This window comes from Schistocerca cancellata, chromosome 6, assembly GCF_023864275.1.
Source record: "Schistocerca cancellata isolate TAMUIC-IGC-003103 chromosome 6, iqSchCanc2.1, whole genome shotgun sequence".
NCBI classification, from domain to species: domain Eukaryota; kingdom Metazoa; phylum Arthropoda; class Insecta; order Orthoptera; family Acrididae; genus Schistocerca; species Schistocerca cancellata.
Genome location: NC_064631.1, coordinates 289784446 through 289802177, shown reverse-complemented (window position 1 = coordinate 289802177; position 17732 = coordinate 289784446). Strand labels below are relative to the sequence as shown.

Sequence of the window (17732 nt, the reverse complement as noted above, 5' to 3'; positions counted from 1 at the left end):
TACACTTTTCTGTCAGTTTCCTAGTTATGAAACTGAGACACCGAAAATATCACTGCACATGTGCTGCAAATGTTACGTGACAAGAGAGTGAAAATAAATAACAGGAAATGACTTGGTGTTGACAATTCCAGAATAAAGGTGGGTATTAACACAGGAGTTCGTGTAAGGTCGCGAAATAAATGTCCCAATCTCATCATTATTCGATGTGCATGTCGTAGAATTTCTCTCACGAGATACTAGCATCCGATTTGCTCTTTCTGCTGAACGACAGTGCTTGTACAAAGCTGTGTTTGCCGCAATGAAAAGTAAGCTGTCACAGGCGAAAGAGCGGATGCTCGAATTGTAGAACAATGGCTGGAACTCTCTTCTGTGTTTGGAATCACGATGTCAAAGGAAAGGAATTATACAGCCTACATTCCATGTATCTAGCTGAAAAAAATGTTGCACTCTCATTTTTTTCGTCCTCTTTTGGCTGAAGGGCAAAGGGGAGATAGGTCATTTGAAACCGAGGCTGCAGATCCTTCAAAACAGTTTTAGTGGCGGGCAATGCAGAGACATTAGTCTTCCCAACACGCAGGAAGAATTTCTTGGCAGTATGTCCTGTCTACTGGAGAAGAAATGGCATTTCGTAAAATGTACGTGACTCTGCTTTTTAAGTCATTTAGTGAATTTCAAGCAAGACTTTCTGATAAATTTTTGAGAAATATGTCAGGTACAGTAAATTTCAAATTCTTTGTGAGTAGTCAAGGAATTACTTACACCGATAATAAAAAATAAGGAAGGCCATAGCGAAACGATTAGTGGTAAAATATTACGTAGATTTATTATACGGAAAGAAACTTCTGAGCGTCTGTGTTTCTGAGTGGCGAATACGCTTCAGGCGTTAATCCGTTTGAATGTTTAGCGGGTAGCAAATTCTTTACTAGTTTTGCCGCGCTCAGATGTAGAGGCGGAAAGAATTTTCGGTATCATGAGCATTGTGACACAGAAACTACGCAATATAATTTCGTCAGAAGTGTTAAACGTAATAATTAGCCAACAGTAAAACCAGAGCTTAGTCGCATGGGAAAGTGTTGTAAAAAGTTCAATCGGAAATATTAAGCAAAGCAGTTTACATTTTGAACTCCCATCGCACGTTTCAATATGGCGCGGACGTAAACATCAGCCTTCGCTGTTGGTCAGTGTATTGCCGCAACCAGATATTCTGCTTTTACGTTCGCTGGCTTCGCCAGCTCAAACAAAACTGTCACCCTCCAACCTAACGTAGACCTCAGCCTGCGCTAAGCCGGCCGCTGTGGCCGAACGGTTCTAGGCTCTTCAGTCCGGAACCGCGGTGCGGCTACTGTCGCAGGTTCGAATCTTGCCTCGGGCGTGGATGTATGTGATGTCCTTAGGTTAGTTAGGTTTAAGTAGTTCTAAGTTCTAGGTGACTGATGACAGATGTTTAAGTCTCATAGTGCTTACTTAGAGCCATTTGAACCATTTCAGCCTGCGCTAGTGATCAGCCTGACGCCACAGCCGAGATTTCAGGGAGGGATCCAATACCACACTTTAAGTGGAACGATGGCTACATATAAGAGTGACACAGCTGATAATCTGACGATCTGAACTGAATCTTCGAGAGCTACAGACATTTCGAGTAGGACTGCACGCCTTAATTTCTGTCGATTACCGAACTGTAATTTGAAGCTGGTAATTGAACTGCAATCGTTATTTACAGAGGTAGTTAACTATTTTGTTATCTTGTACGGTATTAAAAATATATGGTAGATAAATGTCATTACAAATAGCGTTTTAGCTGAAATGACTCTGAGCACTATGGGACTTAACATCTGAGGTCATCAGTCCCCTAGAACTCAGAACTACTTAAACCTAACTAATCTAAGGACATCACACACATCCATGCCCAAGGCAGGACTCGAACCTGTGACCGTAGCAGTCGCGCGGTTCCGGACTGAAGCGCCTAGAACCGTTCGGCCACCGCGGTCGGCCAGATAGCGTATTATTGCATGCTTTTTAACACTTAGAAATATAATACAACGTTCACACAGTCTAGTTTATTTCTGAACGCCTTTTAGCGGGATTGTCGCTACGCATTTGGCAATACGGAACAGGAATGCAGGATTTGATAAGTTCTGTAAGATGGAATGTTGGGTTGCGTGCATCCCACAGGTTCGGATTCAAGGGGGAGTTGAATAAAAAGTACAGACCTAACCACTGACGTAGATATAGTATTAAGATTACATTAAGAAATAAAATTAATTTTTCGTTATTTTATTGTAGCACGTTAAATGTACGCGTGGCCTCCGCTCAACCGAAACCTGGATCTGCAGCTGTCAACCTCGTAGTGTTTTTAAGAAGGCCCCAATTTCTGGAAAGGACATATTTTCGATCTCAATATGTCACTTTTTTTTTCTTCTCTTCTCGAGTGATGCATTTGGATCCATAGACAAACATATTTCCAGTACAGCACAGCCATGCTCTGCAGTCTACAAGAGCTCTGCGGTGCAGAACTGAATGTAAATTCAGCAAGTGGATCTTCTTCTCCCACAGGGAAATGGTGAACTGCTGTTGTGATTACATTGTGCTGCTAGGGGAGTGGCCGTCCATGTGGAAATTCTGGACGGGTGTCGGGAAAATGTGCTGCAGCGACAGCGGTGTAAGCCGGCCGAAGTGGTCGAGAGGTTCTAGGCGCTTCAGTCCGGAACCGCGCTGTTGCTACGGTCGCAGGTTCGAATCCTGCCTCGGGCATGGATGTGTGTGATGTCCTTAGGTTAGTTAGGTTTAAGTAGTTCTAAGTCTAGGGGACTGATGACCTCAGATGTTAAGTCCCATATTGCTCAGAGCCATTTGAACCGTTTGATAGCGGTGTAACATCCCGTGAACCACACGCGGATCCAGAAGGATATTAGTTACAGTGTGTTCCCGATTTAGGATGATTTTCTAAATGTGGTTGACCTTCGACGTTTGTTTGGTGTGCAGGAGGAATGAGAATGTTTTTGTTGTTGCTCGGTATGTAGGCTACTTTCACTGTGAGTTATTAATGTCGATACTAATTCTGTCTTCCTCTCGCCCCTTCTCCCCCCTACCCCCCGCATATTTTAGCACGACATGTACATGGGCTTTAATATAAAAAACAATAAATATATAAATATTTTAATACATTAATGATAATAATAATAAACATAAAATGCGTTTAAATCAGCGTTTATTAAATCACTATGACATAACTTCAAGAAGATTGCAAGTCGGGAGAATACATCACTAGAAAATCTGAATAATTTGTATCTCATACAGCGTCATAATTCACACAGTATAAAATCGTGCGCACTCACCATTGAAGTGATGCAGTATGGTACACTTCTTTTTACTGTTCTCATGTTACATTCCGTTTCTGTTACCATAATACGGCTCATTTTACACAACCTCACCTAACAAACAATCTACACCTGTTGCGATCCCGGCACAATGCGGCAACTCATTCCATTACTATCAAACAAACAAATAACGACACAGTTGCGAAAAACGAATGAAAAATCTCATTGCTGTTACAAAAACACACAATCAATTTTCTTCATTTATAGAATTTTAAATGTGTTGAACAAATGCGATGAATGATCGGCTATAATGAGGCAAAAATGGTGTGATGTTAAAGCTTTCTTGCAAGACCCTATAGTGTATTTGTATTTTCTGTTTTTTTCCAAAAAGTTTGACATTAGTCACTGACATGTACTTTAGTTTCGTACTTCCCCTTTTAAGAATTGTCGAATACCGTTAAAGAAAGCACATTGTCGTATTGCAATAGCTAAAATTCGACGGTCTTCATCCTTATTTTCGGTCAAATACAGCAATGCACTTAGACGACAACACAAAATTATTATACGAGTAGCTTCGAGCTCACGACCAACAGCGCGGCAATACGACGCTACACGCCACTATCTGACTTTTTTCAATGCGGCTACTGTTGTAATGGATGCTAGGTAAACTGACCTCGGGCGGTTATCGAGGATGGAGCTCTTGCACGACGGCCTGTTACGAGTATTGTGACAGGCTATACTGCGAGATATATCACCATTTAGTCGGTTCTCCGACCCCCACCCCGATCCGCATCCTCCACTAGCGAGAAAAATCGTTCTCTGTATGAAATTTGTTAATAAAGTGTGTCTCAATAAACGTGTATCATGTACGAACGAGAGGGCATCATATTATTAAGCGACGTTCCCGGAACCTGGTACCTATTGCACTGCTTCCACGAGAAACAAAAAATTGATTTTCAATATGGTGCGTAATCACTGACCGAATTTAAAATTTTTTGTATGCTGCCTTAGGCTACTCATTAAGAAGTACAATCTTATATCAAAAGTTTAATACAGGAAGACAAGTATAGCTAAAATTCATGGGTCTTCATCCTTATTTTCGGTCAAATACAATAATTCACTTCGACGACAACACAAAATTATTACACGAGTAGCTTCTACCTCATGACCAACAGCGCGTCAATACCCGTCTGCATTCATCAAAAATTTGAGAATGAAAGCACTTAGCGACTTCCAACGAACTTTACACGTAATTTCAAGCCTTTACGAAACTATTCCTCTGTGACACACCCCACCCATAATAATCAAAAAATGACGAAAAGAAAAAAAAAAGTTGTCCATTTACTACATTTTCTACGTTCATGCAGAAAAACCTTAACATCAGACATGATGTTTTAATCTGTTACTTCTTTACTAATGAATCTATTCACAGCGCAATTTACATACAGTATCCACATATATCAATGAATGTACTTGCAAAATTATCATTGTTCAGGAGATACGACATCATAAACATTGACACGCGTTAAAAATTAGTTTTTCTTCAAAACGGAGCGCAAATTACTCCGGCTGTATCCATCCAGTGTTTCATAATGAGAACACTTAGAGACTTCCAACAAAGCATAATTTCAAAGCTTTTCCCGCTTACATGCTTAACGTCAAATATTTAACACATTAACCCATTTGTAAAGTAGGCAGACGTTTGAAGCTGTCGTATACGTGGGAGTTCGATTGTTTAAAGGATCGAGGATTTACTGGTAGTTTGAAGAAGTTTTACATTTCTGATCATTTAAAGCAAAGTATGTGCAGCTTCGTTCAGATGTGCTTGCTTTTGATAAATTCATCATGTTCGAAGAATTTGAGGTTAGTGTTAGTATTGTCCGCAAGGTCATTAATATACCGGTGATCAAAAAGTCAGTATAAATTTGAAAACTGAATAAATCACGGAGTAATGTAGATAGAGAGGTACAAATTGACACACATGCTAGGAATGACATGGGGTTTTATTAGAACCAAAAAAATACAACAGTGAAAAAAATGCCCGACATATGGCGCTTCATCTGATCAGAATAGCAATAATCAGCATAACAAAGTAAGACAAAGCAAATATGATGTTCTTAACAGGAAATGCTCAATATGTCCACCATCATTCCTCAACAATAGCTGTAGTCGAGGAATAATGTTGTGAACAGCACTGTAAAGCATGTCCGGAGTTATGGTGGGCATTGGCGTCGGATGTTGTCTTTCAGCAAAAATGGTTCAAATGGCTCTGAGCACTATGGAACTCAACATCTGAGGTCATCAGTCCCCTAGAACTTAGAACTACTTAAACCTAACTAACCTAAGGACATCACACACATCCATGCCCGAGGCAGGATTCGAACCTGCGACCGTAGCGGTCACGTGGTTCCAAACTGAAGCGCTTAGAACCGCACGGCCACACCGGCCGGCTGTCTTTCAGCATCCCTAGAGATGTCGGTCGATCACGATACACTTGCTACTTCAGTTGACCCCAAAGCCAATAATCGCACGGACTGAGGTCTGGGGACCTGGGAGGCCTAGCATGCGGAAAGTGGCGGCTGAGCACACGATCCCCACCAAACGATGCGCGCAAGAGATCTTACACGCGTCTAGCAATATGGAGTGGAGCGCCATCCTGCATAAACATCGTACGTTCCAGCAGGTGTTTATCAGCCAGGCTGGGGATCATGCGATTCTGTAACATCGGCGTACCTCTCACCCGTCACGGTAGCAGTCACTGACGTTTTGCTGTCCAGCGCCATCTGTCGGACATTTTGTGAACTTTGTTTTTTTTTTTTTTGTTCTAATAAAACCCCATGTAATTCCAAGCATGTGTGTCAATTTTTACCTCTCTATCTACATTATTCCTTGGTTTATTAAGTTTTCAAATTTATACTGTCTTTTTGATCACCCGGTTCAACGTGAACAGCTAGATACCCAGTACACTTTCCTGCAGTACGCTTAAGCTACTTCTACATCAGTCAGTGACTAATACATTCAAAATACTGAGTCAAATATATTTCTGAAATGGAGAAATACTACATCTATATGACTGTCTTGATCTATTCATTTCAGGATATCATGTGAGAAAAGTTCTAGTTAGGTTTGTGTGATATATGTTTTCGCTATCCGTGCTGGTTGTCATGGACGAAGTCGTGCTGTTCGAGATACCTTATTACGTTTGAGCTCATAATACCCTCTTTAGATTTTGTGGATCATTTCTACTGCCCTTCTTGTAGACGGGTATGACATTTGTTTTCTTCCAACTACTGGGCACGGTTTTTTGTTCGAGGGGTCTACGGCAGATTGTAGTTAACAGAGAATCTAACTCAAGCCGCAAATTGGGTGTTCCATCGGACCTTGGAAAACTGTTCAATTTTAAACGTTTCAACTATTTCTCGACACAACTGACACTAATATCTATTTCATTCATATTTTCAGTGGCACGAGGATTAAACTGGGGCAATACTCCTGGGTTTTCGTTTGTAAAGGGACATTTGTAAACTGAGTTAAGAATCTCTGCTTTAGCGTTGCTACTCTCAATTGCAGTTCCTGCTTTGTCCGTGAGTGACGATATTCTAACTTTGGTGCCACTACTGCCTTTAATTACGACCAGAATTATTTTCGGTTTGGTGAAATTTTTTCGACAGTGTTCTACTATGGCAGTCGCTGAAGCTTCACGCATAGTTGTCTTGATGCCCCACGCGTTTTATTCAGCATCACTCTACGTATAGCTCTATGCATTGTTATACCTCTTATGCAATAGTCTCTGTTTCTTTAGAATTTTGTTAACAGTGACTGTAAACCATTTTATATTTTCTAACACTAATACGAGACAGAGTTGGCCCTTGTTCAAGCTACTCATTGCTGCACATAATTTGTAACTTACAACAAAAGTGTAATATATCACAGGTATCACGTTCTACACGACGTTCTCAAGTTATCCACCGATACTACAGTAACGCTACAAATGCGAACAGTTATTAAAGGCTGGTCACGTCAGACCAATAATTTGAATTCTGTGGGTTGTGATTTTGTAAATACTAGTGTTAAGGCAAAATTGTTGTGGGGAATGGTTCAGTAGAACTATATGATAGACTTGATGCAGTACAATCGATATTAGATGGTCACGTAACTCCTGGACAAGAAGATCTTATGTAGTGCGGACGCGAACTGGTGAGCTGCTAAGGAACTGCAACGATGATGGTTCTCCGGTAACAAAAGAAAATTGTTGCAGCCAACGTTCTCGGGAGTGTTGTCTAGTTCGCAATGCAAATGCGGTAACTGAAAAGTCCCCTTCCGCCTCAGTTGGGAATCCCATTCGTCACTGTCGTACTTGGTTCACATTCGACTTGGAAGAACCGAACTATCTGTAACAGGTAGTATCTCAAACAGACAGGACAGGGAATGAATCGTAAATATGAACAGCAGCGGGAGAAACTGCAAGGAGCAGGCGTGGAGGGGAGGCGTGGACCCGCGGCACCCCCTCCTTCCCCCACCAACTGCGGCCAAGCTGTTGCCAGATAAACTGCACGCAGAGTGATTCAGTCGGCGCTCGGCTGTAGACAAGCGGTGGCGTTAGGGTAAGTACGTCTTTGAGAGCTTCGCGGTCACGTACCAAATATTCATCTGAGAACTTGGCGTAACGCACCCTAGCTGTTAGGGACGCCGTATGCTTCGGCCAAGCACCCGGCTGTGCTCGTGTACTGTCTGGAATGTGGGATATCAAGCAATCTGCTGCGTCTAAAGAAAACAGTTTTATGTAAATGAAGCAAAGCTATATCCGTATCTGTACTTAGTTTACTAGCAACATTTTAATTTTGTGCGAAAAAATTAAAAAAGAAATCTATTTCGCATTAACGTGTTTTCTTTGCTATGCAATGTTTCTCGCGCGGTTTTAAGAAAACTATTCGCAAAAGAAATTGATTCTTGCGCTTTAATTTCGTATCGCCGCTTGATTATGAACTTGCTATCTTTTCTTTACTCGACATAGTTTTTATGATGGAATTAATGAAGCAGTTTTTGGATAAAACATATGACCTTATGTTGATCAAATATAAAGTACATCTGCAACTACACTCCGCAAGGCACCTGGCGGTGTGTAGCGGAGAGTACTTCTGGTACCACTGCCTGATCCCTCCCCCTTTCCCTGTTTCGTTTGCAAATGGCGCATGGAAAGAATAATTTTGGTAAGCCTCCATATTAGCTCAAATTTCTAGAATTTTCTAGTTTTGGTCGTTTTGCGAGACGTGCATAGAAGAAAGTGATACCTTGTCCAACTCTTCCCAGAAAGTACTTTCTCGGTATTTCAGTAGTAAACTTCTCCGTGATCCGTAACGCCTCTCTTGTTTCGTCTGCCACTGGACTTCATAGGGCATATCCGTAACTTTTTTCCGCCGACGAAACGATCCCTTCGCAAAAACGCGCCGCTGTTCGCTGTGGTATCTTGCCTCCCTCTTATCAATCCAAGCTGGTAAGGATCCCAGACTGATGAGCAATACTCAAATGTCGGTCGAACGATAATTTTGCAAGCCACTTCCTTCGTGGATGAATTACATTTCATTTAATATTTTCCCTACGAATCTGATTGGCATCTGCTTTTCCTACTGTTTGTTTCATGTGGTCATTCCACATCAGACCGCCCCTGATAGTTACTCCCAGACATTTTTTACGGTAGATAATGTTGGCCGCAGTTTGTCACCAATACCGCAGCTTTACAGTAGAAGCTTTCTTCTCATAAGTTCAAATGGTTGAAATGGCTCTGAGCACTATGGGACTTAACTTCTGAGGTCATCAGTCCCCTAGAACTTAGAACTACTTAAACCTAACTAACCTAAGGACATTACACACATCCATGCCCGAGGCAGGATTCGAACCTGCGGTCGCGCGGTTCCAGACTGTAGCGCCTAGAACCGCTCGGCCACCTCGGCCGGCTTCTCATAAGTAACCGCTCTCTTTTTTTTTTTTTTTTTTTTTTTTTTACAAGGACATGATCAATTTTCACTCCTAGTGCGATTCATCAATCCTCTGCAGGATTCTGACGTTGCTATCTCCTTGTAGAAACCGCATCATATGCAGATAGCCTCATGAAACTTTGAACGTTATCCACTAGATCAATTACACAGGGTAGTTCACGAAGATATGCAAATATTTTAATATGTTATTCTACAAGTAAAGCTAAAGAAAAAAGTTCATATAAACATGTTTGGTTACGGAGTTACGGTAATAAAAGATTTTGCATTAAATTTAGCAACTTCGCTAATATGAGGCCATCGCAAAACTGTACCAGGTTAAAGTAAAGCACGATTTCCATTTATATATTTATTTATAATATGAGACCATCGCAAGACTGTACCAGGTTAAAGTAAAGCACGATTTTCATTTATTTTGTTGTTAGTGATCGGTGAGTCTAATAAAACATGTCCCAGACGTGTATCTGCAGTAGTTTTTCAGAACAACCAGAGAAGCAAAGACGTAATTTCGTAAAATTTTAAATTTAGCAACTACTTGGCGCATTTTTATTTTTAATTCCAGACAATTGCACAAAGTTTTTAACAGAAGTTGTAGAGAATTTAATTTTGGAAAAATGATGGTAATAACGTTAGGCCTAACTGAAACTGTATGAATGTGTCAGATAATCTGCTTTTATTAATAAAATAGCACACGTGAATTCGTTTAAAGAAAGAACAAAGCTCAGTTTTAAGAAAGTTGTATAGTGTACATACAATTTCACAATACATTCACAATAAATGTTCAAAAATGTCCACCGAGTTCGATGCATTTTAGGAAGCGACTGAAACAACTCACTAACGGTTGCCAACAGTGACATAAATGTTTCAACATCCTTAATGGAAAGTAAACAAATTTACTTGTAAATAATCTTTGCTTCTCTGGATGTTCTGGAAAACTGCTGCAGATATACGTCTGGGACATGTTTTATTAGATTCACCAGACCAATAACAACAAAATAAATGGAAATCGTGTATTACCTTAACCTTGAAGTTTTGCGATGACTTCATATTATCGAAGTCGCTAAATTTCAGGCAAACTCTTTTATTAGCCGTAACTCTGTAACAAAACATTTGCCGGGCCTGTGTTTATATGAATTTTTTTCTTTACTTTTACTTGTAAAATAACATATTAAAATATTTGCATATCTTCGTGAATCACCCTGTATATATATATTGTAAACAGCAACGGTCCTATTACACTTCCAGAAACTACCCTTACATCTGCCGATTTTGTACCGTTAAGAGCGACGTATTGAGTTCTATCTGCAATTAAGTCTTGAATCCAATCACAAATGTGGTGCTATACGCGGTAAGTTCTTATTTTTTCACTTAGCAGGACTGTATCAAAAGAGTTCCGCATGTCAAGGAACACTGCATGGACTTGAACGTCGATGTCTGGAACACTGTATGCGCGATATAGTAAAGATTTTTTTTTAATGCGTCTTTCAGTGCAACGTCCCGTTTTTACACAACAAATGAAAACTGCTACCCAAATTCCCGTTCTAAGATGAACTGGAAACAACACCTGAGAACTCTCCTAAGAACAACCAACAGCTCTCGATCTCTGATTCGCAAGTGAAAAGAGGAGTCTTGTTCTCGGATTAGATATTCGAATACTCGATGTAAGTTCTAGAGAACATGAAGGAATCTCGTTGGCTAACACCAAGTAAATGCGTCACTCAGGAAGGCACATGTCTGCAGCAAAGCCACACTTCACACGGAGCCAGTAACTTAGTTCAGTGGGCGACTTATTAGTAAACAAACGTGTTAGGACATTTTTTAACCGAGTATTGTGGTAAAATGAGTTATTAGGCTCGGATATAGTCGACGTTTGCCTAGCTTCCCTTACCCCTTCTCACTAGTAGCACGCCCCACTGGATGTGTCTGAACACCGTGTGTTTGGGAGGCGTATTAAGTCGGGTGATGCTGAGGGAATTAGATTAGGAAATGAGACACTTAAAGTAGTAGAGGAGTTTTGCTATTTGCGGAGCAAAATAACTGATGATGGTCGAAGTAGAGAGGATATAAAATGTAGACTGGCAATGGCAAGGAAAGCGTTTCTGAAGAAGAAAAATTTGTTAACATCGAGTATAGATTTAAATGTCAGGAAGTCGTTTCTGAAAGTATTTGTATGGAGTGTAGCCATGTATGGAAGTGAAACATGGACGATAAATAGTTTGGACAAGAAGAGAATAGAAGCTTTCGAAATGTGGTGCTACAGAAGAATGCTGAAGATTAGATGGGTAGATCACATAACTAATGAGGAAGTATTGAATAGGATTGGGGAGAAGAGGAGTTTGTGGCACAACTTGACTAGAAGAAGGGATCGGTTGGTAGGACATGTTCTGAGACATCGAGGGATCACCAATTTAGTATTGAAGGTCAGTGTGGAGGGTAAAAATCGTAGCGGGAGACCAAGAAATGAATACACTAAGCAGATTCAGAAAGAGATGTAGGCTGCAGTAGGTACTGGGAGATGAAGAAGTTTGCACAGGATAGAGTAGTATGGAGAGCTGCATCAAACCGGTCTCAGGACTGAACACCACAACAACAACAATGGTATATTAAAGTTGATCGTCCAGCTAGCAGCTGAACGCAACTCAGATTGAGAAAGGATGAGGAAGGAAATCGGCTATGTCTATTGCAAAGGAACCATACCAGGGGTTGACTAAAGGTATTTATTGAATACTGCCGAACCATCAGTTTAATACGTCATGGTTGCAGAAAAGCTAGAAGAGGACGATATTGAGGAAGATCAGTTTGGGTTCCGGAGAAATAAAGGTACACGGGGGGGGGGGGGAGGGGGGGGGGAATACTGACCCTACGAATTAGCAGATGGGTTGAGGAAAGGCAAACTTACGTTCATAGCATTTGTAGACTTAGAGAAAGCTTTTGACAGTGTCGGCTGCAATACATTCTTAGAAATTCTGAATGTAGCTGGGATAAAATACAGGGAGCGAAAGACTATATACAGTGGGTAGAAAAACCAGACGGCAGTTATAAGACCCGAAAGGCAATAAAGAAAAATAGGAAGTGATACACGGTTGTAGCCTATCCCCAGTGTTATTCTAATGGAATGTAGTTGAAATAAATCAGGCAGTGCTGAGGAAATAGATTAAGAAATGAGACACTAAAAGTAGTAGAGGACTTTTGCTATTTGTGCAGAAAAATAATGGCCAAAGTAGAGAAGATATAAAATGCAGGCTAGCAATAGCAAGAAAAGTGTTTCTGAAAAAGAGGATTTTGCTAACAAATGGCTCTGAGCACTATGGGACTTAACAGCTATGGTCATCAGTCCTTTTGCTAACACCTAATATAAATTTGAAGTGATGGAAATGTTCCTGAAGGTGTGTGTGTCTATCATGTGTAGCCTTATATGGAAGTGAAACGTGGCCGATTAGCAATTCAGACAAGGAGACAGAAGCTTTTGAAATGTAGTGCAACAGAAGAGCGCTGAATATTAGACAGATAGATCGAATAACACATGAGGTGGTATTTGCACAAACTGGGGAAAAAGAAACATATGGCACAATTTGAATAAAAGAAGAGATCAGTTGATAGGACACGTTCTGAGGCATCAAGGCACTGTCAGTTTTGGTAATGGGATGAGGTGTGTAGCTCTGACGGAGGGGGGGGGGGGGATGGAGGGGTAAAAATTGTAGCGGGTGGGAGAAGTCACGTGCGGTAGGTATGCCGAGATGAAGAGGCTTGCACAGGGTAGACTAGCATGGAGAGCTGCATCAAACTCGTCTTTCGTGTGAAGACCAGCACAAACGATATAATATGTGGAAACCACGAAAAATGGCCAGGCGGAAATACCGGAAATGTGAAATGTCGGCCTCCCGAGGGTGACTTTATTGCGCCAACTCTCTCTCTCTCTCTCTCTCTCTCTCTCTCTCTCTCCGTCTGACTTCATTAGCAGAGGATTCTCATTCCACTATATTTTATGGTTGTGACAAGACGAAATTATTACTTCCTTAGATGCAAGTGTTCTGTCTAGGTAATAAAGTATCCAGTAGCAAGACGACGTTGCCTCCATTTTTAGTTTTTTGAAGATGTGACTTCCTTTGGGTGAACATCGTTATTTTGAATTCAAGTCAATACTTTTTCTTACAGAGGATAGCATTTAATTCCCTAAGCATAATGGTTACATGTACGTGCGGTATATACACACTCGTGACGATCCTGGCTTGGTGTTTCCGAAATTGTTGGATGCCTTCTGTCAGGTCGACTTGTTAACGACTTCAGACATCTGAGGAGTGCTCAAAAATATTTCATTTGCGTCAGGTAGATTTTTTTTGTTAACAAATCTACTGCAATTTCCAAGAATCGTGTGAACAAATATAAATCTTCCTTCGCCTTCTTACTAAAGATTTCGTTTGTTCTTTCCATTTTATATCGCTTTGTAGTATTGCCTTTAATATTTAATCCGTGTGACTAACATTTCTCTTGTTTATATCACTATTTTATATTTCGGTACATCTAAGGAGAGCTAACGTTAAGTATGTTTGTGGAAATACGAAGTCGTTCTGTATTTCCTTATAGTCATCCAGAGATAGTACTTTCCTCCAGATAAGCACATTGTCAGCGAACAATCTGTGTGCTGCATGCGCTATGTGATAAATCGTTTATATGTACAGAGTCTGGCAGAGTGAACAGTAGGGTATAAAAAAAGACAGAACTTCGAAACATATTTATTGAAACGCACATTGAAAACAAAGAAAATTATGTGCTATTACATATCATATACGCCCTCTACTTGGTTTTAAATATAAGAGTAAACAAATTATGCCAAACTAAGCCACACTGCACACCACAGTCACACGTTCACAGTGCGCGGGTTTGTCATGCAACCAAAGAGGGATTCCCTTGGTTAGACAGCGATCAGTAATTCTGTTTATTTACACCCCTGTCTAGTTGAAAATGGGTCTCATTCCGACACCAGCAGGTTGTTTGGCATCTGCGGGTCGCTAAAAGTTCCAGGAAGTGCAAAGCGAATGTTCATCGGTCAGCATTATTTATTCGCTTAGTTTCTGTACGACCTGCAATTTGTATTTATCACGGATAGTGTGCTGCGAGTAACGATGTGACATTGTTATTCAGCGCCAATGCATGTCTGCCTGCAGAATGGTGACTTCGGATGACAGTTCGACGCGCCTCCTCCACTCGTCCCGCTGTGTCCTTCGTCACCCTGGACTTCTCTTACTTGCACAGGGTGCAGCAGCCCTGAATTCTTGCACCGCCGTACAATCGTCCGATGATCTGGGATTTTATCATGTCGTTTCGACTCGAAGACAAAAAGAGTCGCTGAACTGTGATGGGAGACTAGTTATTTTTTAAATACGCCTCGACGGGGAGTGCTTGATACCCTGAACTTCACAAGGTCATAATTAAAGCGTGATTGTGCCCTTCACGAGGGTTCATCTATAAATCTGAACTAGGATAGGGGCTAATTGCGCGGTACATTCTTTGTAAAATTTAATAAGAATCATGCAAGCCCTTTTTTATTCTCTATTTTGCCAAGCTCTGACTGTGCAGTTGGTTAAGTTTAACGAAGTGTTCATCGATGGAAAAGTTAATGTCGTTTAAGCGTGTACAGCCCCTGGCAAGGTACACTTCTCATTGCACGCAGCGCTGAGCGCACTACAAGGCCTCCCTCACATTACGAAAACAGCCGACGCACGACGAACGTATACGAACACTCCCCCTTCTCTCTAGAGCAGCCCAAGTTCAAAGAACTTAGAGAAGGACGCCGAAGTCAGCCGAGAGAGATTCTGTTCAGCGTTTCCGACGCACTTGACAGGGTTGTCAGTGCAGTCTTTAAACTATAGCCCGGTCCACACGCAACGATCTGTCTGCGCAGACATCAGCGCAGATGTCTGTACATGCAAAAGATCGCTGCAAATGTGGTGTGTTCACACGACACAAACCCCAATCTACTACTCGCCCGCCATCTGTAAGTGTAGAAAAGAAATATCAGTGCCAAGCGACTACGCTCCCCGTGAACGTCAAAAATTTAATTCAGTTATTTTGAAATATAGAAATGGAGGAAGTTCTGTTGTGGTCTGTGTTCGCAACTTGTGTTGCAAAAAACATTCAGACCAACCGCAGGAAACAGAGAAAGCGGTCAAAATGGTATAGACAGTGGCTGCTAAAGCGAAAGCAGTTTTCTCACGTAAATTTACTGCGAGAGGTGCAGGGCGAACCTAAGGCAAGCAGATCAAAATACCATAACGTTGGCTGGTATACTTGATCTACTCCTACACCAGATCTTCTAGATTTCTGAACTTTGGATAACTCTTTTCGGTAAACAAGTCGCAACGAATTTATTTATTTTTATTACTGTTTCTCTGTTTGCCGAGGTGTCAACTGCCCGCAATTTTTCAATTAGAGCTTTGTATCCTGCTGTCTTTTTGTCTCAGTCACTATATTCTTTACTTTTAATCTTCCACAAACATGGGTGGTTTCTATATATTTCAATTAATTCACTTACAAACTCTCGAGAACACTGACAAGTATCAGCCATTTTAATGCCCTGTGCGCACAAATACAAACACTAGACTGAGCAAACAGCTGTTTCGCGCAAGATTTGCGGCGATCTACTGTCCACACGCTCCAACTTGTCTGCGCAGATGTGGTTTGAACCCACAGGTTTGAGAGGTTTCGCTCAAACCTCCAACTCCAACTTCCAGGTTTGCACACACCTCAGGTTGGTGCAAATCTTCTGTCCACACGCAACGATCTGTGTGCGCAGATGTGATGTGCGCAGACAGATCGTTGCGTGTGGACGGGCCTTATGGTTGGCAGTCTAGCGGACACCCATTCAAAAATATTGCGAATGGCGCATGGGAAGAATGACCGTAGGTAAACCTGCACATTAGCTCTAATTTTTCGGATTTTCTCATTGTGGCCATTTTGCGAGATGTATGTGGGAGGAAGCAGTGTATCACAGTCTAACATTAGACTGGAATATACTGTCCGACTCTTTCCAGAATCAATTATGCGTCTTGGCGAAATTGCTTCCCAATTAGCGTAAGGTCGCTCGTGATACGAGCCTGTGACCCGGAAACGTAATAAGACAAAATATGCACATGAGGAAAAAAAATTAATCGCATGGTCGCCTGACAGTGACATCTTAATTCCTGACCGTAAAGTACTAAGGATTTAAAATTTTCAACTGCATTTTCCAAGAAGATACTGAGCGAAATAACATCTAACAAACACAAAGCTAAATACACAGTTCTGGTGACAAGTAAAGTACCGATATTTCAATTACGGAATTATTGTGACAGGCTACAGATAATATTTTTTCCATTTTTAGACATGTTTGGAATTCCACATAGCGTTAGAAATGGTAGGAGTGGCCGATGAGGTATGTTTTACTTTGCTATCGAGTATCTAGAGATTGTTTCTAATTCCCTGCCTGAAGTCTACCACCAAGATTCAGAATTACAATTAAAATTAGCTGTCTTCGTACTACAATCGCTTGCTTTCCACGAGCATTTGGGACTCATATATATTTTGATAAACGCGGCAATGAATTGTCTGGAGCTTCGACGCATATCAAACATTTCATAATTCAGTTTGCACGCAAATACGGGGATCTGTAGACACATGACCGGAACAAATTTCGTGTGTAATTTTTGTGGCGCCCTCCTTTCCATTCACTGCGATTTGTCAATGGGCGTGTGATTTGCGCTCACAGATGTGAACAATTTTGCCCAAATTTTCAAATCCAACTCCCAAGTTAGCGCAAGTCTTGATATGTAAAAATGTCTGTTTCACAGCTACGATAAGCCTGCAAAACGCGGAGATGTAACCTCGCACGGATAGAGGGTTGCGTCGTGACCAGCGTTTACGGGCGAAGTGTGATCACTGCTGTTACTCCGCTGAATTGCTTTGGTTGGTGTTTGGTGGTAAAATTTCTTTGTTAGTTTTTTTGCGTGTAGCCGGCTTAGAGACGCGTCGCCGAAGGAGGAAATATTCTTGCTGGACTGGTAAGAATCTGATAGCCTATTATGATACTAAAATTTTGAAGGAGTAATGTTTACGTTATTATTTGTATAGTGGCTATTGGCTAATGACAGTTTAAATTTCGGCGGTAAATGAGCGACAACTTGTTGATTTCGTAAGTGAAATCATTTATAGTGAAGAAATGTTAGAAGTATGTACAGTTCGTAATGTTCATGGAAATTTGTCGTAATAGTGCAGTTTAAAATATATTTTGTGGCTAAGTGATATTTATGAGTTGTGTGTCAACCTTCTACTTTCAAAGTAAACACAAATCATGCTGTTTTTGTGATGTGTGCTTGTAAAGTGAGATGGAGATGGTGAAGTGGCGAAATTTTAAGGACTTGTGGTATTTGTTTGCAGTTGCATAGTC

The 17732-nt window shown here is 41.1% G+C and overlaps 1 protein-coding gene across 2 annotated transcripts in view; it reads left to right on the top strand.

Moving 5' to 3' along the window:
- The first annotated feature begins 7880 nt into the window (after positions 1-7880).
- Positions 7881-17732, top strand: part of LOC126191591 (tumor protein p73-like) — a 100378-nt gene continuing 90526 nt past the window's right edge. Inside the window, exon 1 of one of the 2 annotated variants that reach the window (XM_049932537.1) lies at positions 7881-7921. The gene's annotated coding sequence lies outside the window, so the exon portion shown is untranslated. Of the gene's footprint in view, positions 7922-17233; positions 17347-17732 lie in introns of those variants that run through there. The other variant, XM_049932536.1, reaches the window with a different exon arrangement.